Raw genomic sequence first — 8,317 nt, forward strand, 5'->3', positions numbered from 1 at the left:
GAAAAATGCACCTTGCACATCCACCTTTAGTTTACTGGACTCCCCAACCTCTCCAGGGTGATTTTCTGTGGGTTTAGAGGGCCATCTATGGCTCCACAGGGCTTCCTGGGATGGAGCCAGAGAAGTGGCACTCAGCCAGCCTGCAGAAGCGTGCAGAGCCTGATTTGGAGGTGGCAGGAGTACTCAGGGGTTATTTTGGGAGCCGGAAATTTAATCCTTTGGACTTTTTACCTCCCCACCTTTAGCCAAGTTCTCTGGTAGCCTCCTTTTTCTGAGACAGGTGGCATGAGGTAGGGCAGACTTCACAGCCCACGAGAAGATAATGTAGCTCTTCTCCTCTGGCCTCAGAAGGAAGCTCAGGAGGCATATACATATTGGGACATTTCTAAATTAGTTTCAAGGCAAAAAAAAAATGTTTTAGAAGACCTGAATTACTTTCTCTTTAAAATAATATGACCCAAGATGTTAAGGAGGCCATACATGGGGCAAAAAAACTTAAATGAGATGGGGTAAGTTATTTTTGATGAATGACAATATTAAAATAGTTCTGGATTAAGGTCAAATAAAGCAACTTGTGAGAAAGTTTCTCCTGTTGTTCCCATGGTGATTTTTCTTAGACTCACATCATTAAACCGTGAAAGATTTAGTGGCACATGTTAGTCAGGGAGTTACATGGAACTTCTAAAAGCAGTTTTGGCCTAATGAAAAATGCTTAAGAAAAAAAAAAGTTAGTGGAGGAAATAGAGTTGAAGCTAAAGAGACCGCAATCATTTCAGATCTGATGGGTAAGAAGTGGGAAAGAAAAGAAAGGGTCAGTCGAGAGGGGATGAGTAAGCAGGGGAGAATAGAGATGCAGAGCAAGACTAAAGGGGAGAGGATCCCGGACTTGTCTGTAAACAGAATCACAATAGCTAATATTTATTGAATGTGTGCCAGGCACTGTTGTAGGCACTTCAGGTGTGTTAATTCATCAAATCCTTACAAGATATGTATGGAGTAGAGATGGTTTTTATCCCCAGTTATAGATGATGCAACCAACACACAGAGGGGCTAAGTAAATTGCCACAGTTCGCACAGATAGTGACTGAACTGGGCTGGGTGCCTGGAGTTCTCCCTAGTGTGGGCTGTTTGCTGGGAATGGGGATGATAGGCCACACTTACAGATTCAGTATGAAAGCAGGTAATCAGTTCTCAAAATCATGCTGACAAACTAAATAATGGGACCAAACTAAAAAGTATGAAATTCAGTGAGAATATATTCAAATCTATTCAATTTTACAAATATTGAGCCTATTCAGGCACTGATCTAGTCACTGTGTCATTGATGAACAAAACAAACAAAAATCCCTGTTCCTGTAGTTTATATTCTTGTGAGGGCAGAATGAAAATAAAGGACATGGAAAGTAGTGTGTTAAAAGGAGAAAAATCTGAGCAGGTTAAGGGAGATGGAGGTGTGCAATTATAAGCAGGGAGTTTTGTGTAGGCCTCATTAAGAAGGTGAATTTGACCAAACCAATGGACATGGACAACAGCGGGATGGGAGCATGAGTGTGTGTGCGGGGGGAGGTTGAGGGTTAATGGGGGGGGGGGATAAGGAAACATTTGTAACACCTTAACTAAAAAAAAAAAAAAAAAAAAAAAAAAAAAAAAAAAAAAAAAAAAAAAAAAAAAAAAGAAGGTGAATTTGAGCAAACTTCCCAGAAGGAAGTGGACATCTATCAGAAGAGCATTCCAGGCCAGTGCAAAGGCCCTGAGATAGCATATAGTTGGTGTATTTCATGTGCAGTCCATTCATATGTTCTGAAACTTACCTTCAGATAAATGAGATAAACCAAGTAAAGAGAAAATTACATATTAGGATGATAGCTCCTGCTTATACTCCCTTGTTCCAGGCATTGCATTAAGTTCTCTACATATATTTTCTCATGAAATCCTTGTCACAACCCTATATATTATAATATGTTTACTCCAACATTATGTGTGAAAAAACTGAGACCCAGAGAAATTTGGTGATTGTCCATTCAAATTCAAAAGTCAGTTCAAATCCAAATTAGTCCTATTCCAATATGTATAATCTTTCGACCATCCAACTTTGCTGTCCTCGAAAAACTAACCATTTCCTGAGCACCTCTATGTACTAGGTACTTATATATATATAAGCTATAACTACACTAGTACTTATGGTTTACTTGGAACATTATTGACCAAGTTGAGAGAACAGAGAAAAGGATGAAACCCAAGCCAACCCTACAACTCTATTAAAAACACTAAGAGCTCCAAATGTCAATGAGTCCTTTTTTCTTTATTCATTAACTCACCAAATATTTCTTAAGGCCCAATTATTTCCCAGGCACGATTGTAGGCATTGAGGATATAAAACTCTCTGGCCTCTTGGAGCTTACATTCTAGTGGCCCTTTCACCAGCCAATTCTGTGATCACCCTTGTTATAGCACTTTGGAATTTTCCAAATGCTTTTAAAGACATTATCTCAAGTGCCCAAGAAGAAATAAACAGGCTCTTGAGTGCTAGACTTTCAGACTTAATTATAGCTCCATAAGCCACGGGTGTTAGCCCATTATAAACACCTTTACTTCAGTTAATTTCAATGTGTCTGTGTCTGGGGTTTCATTGTCCTAGTCCCTTTGCCTTAAACTATGAACAGAGGTGGTCTGGAAATGAGACACCATAGTGAATTCACAGGGGGTGCCATGGGGCATTTAAAATTTTTGTGAGAAACAGAAACTTGACATTTTTTGGACATTGTACAAACTACTAGCTTGATATAGTTCACATATTTTAATATTAGATTGTGCTACATTCCTTTAGATGATGTCATCTTTGAAAAGCTAGGTTTTACAAAGTTTTTATGAGGACCTGGCCTGGCAGTTCAGTTGGTTAGAGCATTGTCTGGATATGCCCAGGTTGTGGGTTCACTTCCCTGTCAGGTCATATACTAGAACAAGAATATCAAACTCGTGGCCCATGGGCCACATGCAGCCCACAATGATTATTTTTGTAGCCCAGTCAATATAACGGTATGTAAGAAACATTTTAATAAAAATTTCATAACTTAATTTTTACAATATCCTGTTATACATAATCTATACTAATAAAAGGGTAATATGCTAATTAGACCAGACGTCTTCCAGACATCCTTCCTGACAAATATTTTAGCAGCCGATAGCCATGTCATTAGTTTTGGGCTGAATTGTGTGCAACAAGAAATATTTTGCTTTTGGAGAAGAAGAAAAATAGGTTTATTTGCATTATGGTTATTAATTTGTGCAGCTTTTCAGTGTCTGGTTAAGTTAATGTTCAAGAAAAAAATATTTATCAATTTTTTAAAAAAGTTGATATGATGAAAAGGAAGTACCTGTGGAAATCAATGTGGAACAGGAAACACTGGTGGCAGAGTTCAGTCTGTTTCCAAAGTCTGAGAAGTTGAGCTGTGCTAGACCAGCACATATCCGTTAGTAAGTGTGATTATTTAAGAATGATATAAATTTTTTTTCCTTTTGACTTATGTGTATTATTTTCTATATGGCTACTGAGTACTTAGAACATAAATACTTAAGTTTGTTTGGACCTCCCTACGTAATAAACAGAACTATTCAGTGTTTCTTTGGCCCTACGGGGCACAGTGAAAATATTACCAAGGCACTTACAGTTTGGGGACCCCTGTCTAACCCTACAACCTTTCTCACTTTCAAATTTATTTTTTAAAATTTATAGTTGTATTATGAATTAATTTTCTCTAAAAGGTATGCTGCCCATAATGGAGCCATGTGTGGTTGATGAAAATCCACAGCTAAAACCTGGTTAATTTTTAAAATTCATTTTTAAACTGGGGTATGACTTATAAATGGGTAAGTCCACTAATCTTAAGTGTACAGCTCAATAAATTTTTACAGACGAATAAATGTAGGTCAGCGCCACCCAGTTGAAGTTATTAAGCATTTCCAAGATCCCCTGGAAAATCCCCTCGCGCTCCCTCTCAGTCAGTCTCTTTCAAAGGTGGCCAGTATTCTGAGACTTGCTTCTTATGCTTAAATTATGCCTGCAAAATTAATTCATGTTGTTGTATTTAGCGGTAGTTTATTCTTTTTTGTTTCTGTGTAGTACTTTATTGTATGAATTTACCACAAGTAATTTGCCCATCTACTATTGATAGATTTTTGGATGATTTCTTTCTTTTTTGCTTTTAAGACCAAAGCTCTATGACCATTCTTGTGCATGCCTTGATTAGTTTTTAAAGTCAATCTAACATTCAGCTATTTTAAAATCTTTATTGTCAGTGAGATTCAAAAACCTTTCTTTCTGCAGACAATTTCAGAAGGAGGATTTTCTTATTGAGTCAACACTTTGATGTTTGTGACTGTCTCTATTTCTTTTGTGTATGGAATAGAAGAAATACTTTGTTGCATCTTTAAGAAAATGAGTAATTTTAGAACCATAGAGCCTAAAACAAGTTGAATAGTAGAAAGCATTCTTTAAGAAATACTGTTGAGGTCATCTACCTCAGGAACCGTTTGATGTGACTGTCTAAAGCATTATTTTAAGAGTTATTTTTAAGTCTCTGATAAGATTTGGAAAGAATTCAAACTGTGGGTGGATGTCCCACTGAGAAGGCAATCATTTGAGAAGTCTGTCTAGGGAACCAGAAAATTATTTTGGAAAACACCAAGAACTTTGAATGCCTTCATCCCTTTGTCATTATGCTTAGATGCTTTTACTATTTGAAATGGTAGGGGGAAAATCTGCTTCCATTTTAGAAGAGTTGTTCTTAATTTCAAGGGCATGCAAGTTTTAATACAATCTGGGGCTTATATTTTAAGGTGGCAAAATAAAGGGGCAACAGGGAAAAAATAATGAGTGGCTGCAAGCTTTACCTGCTTTCCTTCTAATTCATTTCTCCTTGGGATCTGGAAGCCCCCTGGGGACACAGCCTCGAACCAGGCTCATACTGCTGAATGGCGCTGGCAGCCTGTTGGGGGAAACTGAGGCAGTCAGACCTGAGGTTGCTGGTTGGCAGGAAGATGCTGTGGCCTGCTGTGAGTTCTTAATAATAAAAGCTAAAGTGTGCTATGTACTAGGCACACTGATTCAAACAGTTCCATTTCTATGACACAGAGGTAAACCCAGGCTTTAAAGAGTTAAATAATTTGTCTAAGGACATACTGTTAGGAAGTAGGAGAGTTGGGATTGGAAACCAGGCTGTCTGGCTATAGAATCTGGGCTCTAAATTAATACCCCAGTATCACCCTGCTGCCCCACTGAGCACAGACTAACTGTCTCCTCTCCCTCCCATTGAGGGTGAGGTTTTACTTAGAGCTGGAGTAAAAAATAAACACCAGTGAGAGGCACACAAGCAATAAAGGTGAAAGAAATGGGATAGGTAAGATGATAAGAATTAATGATCATCAGAATAAAAACAAACATGTATTGAGTTTCCGTGTGACAGGCACTGCTCCAAGTGCTTTGTGTTTTAATTACCTTAATCCCCCCAAACAATCTAAGGAGATAGACAGTATAATTATGTCCATTTGACAAGAGAGGAAGTTAAGTTCAGAGAAGAGACCTTGCTCAAGGTCAAACCTCCTGGAGTCAGACCAAGAGCCTGCTCTTACCCCTGTGCTGTCTGTACAGCCAGGGGCACCTGGAGGGGTGGGGACCAAGAGGCACTGGAGGGGGCTTGATCTCAGCTATTCAGCTCCAGGTGGTTGTCCTGCAGAAATTCATGCCCGCTGGTAATATGGAATTTCACATGGCAACTCCCAATATTTTAGTTAGCAATTACTTAAAAACAAAATACCGGAGCAAGCCAAACAAAACCAGCTCCTGGGCTGAATCTGGCCCACGGCCTTTGAGCCTGTGATCCAGTTACTGAGAGTGTGTTTTCATGGCCTGGAAGGACACCTGAACCCAGTAACAGCCACGATGGGCTTCTGAGTGTAATTCAAAACCGTGTTGATGGAGAACCCTGTGTTGTGAGAGTTGGGAGGTGCGCTGACTCCTAGCAGAAACTTTTGTGAGCGGACACCAGGCACTACCTCATCGCTGGCTGTCGATATCTTAAAATATCAGGTCCAATAGGCAGTAGTTTCACTTTTGCAGGATATTTAGATGACAAACTATTGTTTTCATCTGATCAGCAGAAGTGTAGCACAAGTTTATCCGGTTCTTCGTATTACATTACCTTTCTAATTCTGTTCTGTCTTAAAGTGGATCTGAAATCATCTTGCCTGTGCTCTAAAATGCTTGCATCCCCATTTTGTATTTGTTGAACACTGTCCTCCCTGTATAGCTTTGGAAATACTAGCCTCTAATGTATGCAATAAAGCCTGTTCATCCATATACAAACAATGTTAAACTCAATGTGACTGGGTGCTTCCCAGATTGCTTATTCCCTTTTACTATTAGACACATGTTTACTTGCTACTCATTTTGTCACCAGTCAGCATGTCCAGGAGAGCCATAGGTTGTAAACAAAAAGTTACTAGGCAACGTTTTTAGAATTTCATTTCTTTTCCTTCACTGTTTCCCCTTCAAACCTTTATATTTATCCTGGGTAGGTTCTTAGGAAAATTAAGTGTCATATTAGTTTCTTAAGGTTGTCATAACAGCACCACAAACTGGGTGGCTTTAACAGCAGAAACTTATTCTCTCACATTTCTGGAGGTTAGAAGTTAAGCTGTGGCCCTAACCAGTTTGGCTCAGTGGATAGAGCATCGGCCTGGGGACTGAAGGGTTCCAGGTTCGATTTCGGTCCAGGGCAAGTACCTTGGTTTCGGGCACATCCCCAGGAGTGGGTCAAGCTGTGGGCAGGGCCACGCTTCTGCTGAAGGCTCCAGCGAAGAATTTGTCCTTGCCTCTTCCTAGCCGACAAGCTTCGGTGCTCATTGGCTTGTCCCTCTATCTCTCCAGTCTCTGCCTCTGTTATCAGTCATCAAGTGGCTTTCTCCCCTGTATGTCTGAATCCAAATCTCCCTCTCTTATAAAGACACTAGTCCCTGGATTTGGGGCCACTCTAATCAAGTATGATCTCATCTTAACTAGATTACGTCTGTAAGATCCTTTCAAATATGGTCAGATTCCCAGGTTCCTGGGAGGCATGGGACTGCATTATTCAACGCAGTGCATACATCTTTTAGTAACTTATTAGAGGCTCGGTGCACAAATTTGTGCACGGTGGGGTCCCTCGGCCTGGCTGGCAATCAAGGCCTATCAGGCCTGTCATTCGTTCATAATGGTTGCTTAAGCTTTTATATATATAGATATGCAAATAATAATAGGGACACTATTAAAAGCTGTTTCTATACATTACATGTAACAGACCTGGTAAATAATTGTTTACAGTCTTTGTTTGACAAACCATGCATAGAAGTTTAAGTGAAATCAGCAAAAAGGAATTAGGTGTATGATTTTGGGATTAATCTGAAAAGAATTTTTGTTTTTTATTATTTTGCATTTAGTACTGTTTGAGAGACTTCAATAAAAATTTAAATTTTTCTTCAATTAAAAAAATGTAAATAAAATGTGGATTATGTCCTCAAAAAAAAACAACACAAAACAGGGACAGAACAAAACCTTCTAAATGAATCAAAATATAAGTCAGCAATCAGATGTCAAGCTAGAAAGTGTGTTAACTTTACAGAATTTCATTACTTTACAGTATGCACTTTGGATATTAACCTCATTCCTTGTAACTTCAGGAATTCCTACCTTTTCCACTCTCATTCTCTCCTTTGCCCTATTTTCTTCACTGACTTGTTGAAATTTCCTTTATTTGATCATATTCTATGAATATGTGTTTATAAAACACTCGATACATTTCTGGAACAAAGATTGGTAGAAATAAGTAAACCAATAAAATATCACTGTTAATTTGACGGTAGTGTTGAGATGTTGGCCTCCATTTGAGACCAAACTCATTATGAGATGTTTCCTAACCTGATAAAATGCCAGTGTGGATCTCAGAGTGATGTCTCTAATTGCCTGGACCTTTTTACATGAGGTATCTGCATGAGTTATAACTCTTTTGTGAAGATAAAAAGGCTGCAGCAAGAATCGCACCAGTGCTGCGAGGGCTGTCAGACCGGAGGGCATCTCACATGAGATTAATGATGTCTGCCTTAATATAAGAAAAGATTTAGCATGGCCAAGATTACGGATTCCACAGAAACCTGCCAGCACTCATTTATTTGGAATAAATATTATTTTTAATTAAAGTCCTAAGGTGGGTTATTCCTGAGCTAATGAGATCTACAGTGATTTCCTTTAGGAATTAATTTTCTTTCTTAATTCTGTCATTTTGAC

The sequence above is a fragment of the Myotis davidii genome, unplaced genomic scaffold, assembly GCF_000327345.1.
Source record: "Myotis davidii unplaced genomic scaffold, ASM32734v1 scaffold570, whole genome shotgun sequence".
NCBI classification, from domain to species: domain Eukaryota; kingdom Metazoa; phylum Chordata; class Mammalia; order Chiroptera; family Vespertilionidae; genus Myotis; species Myotis davidii.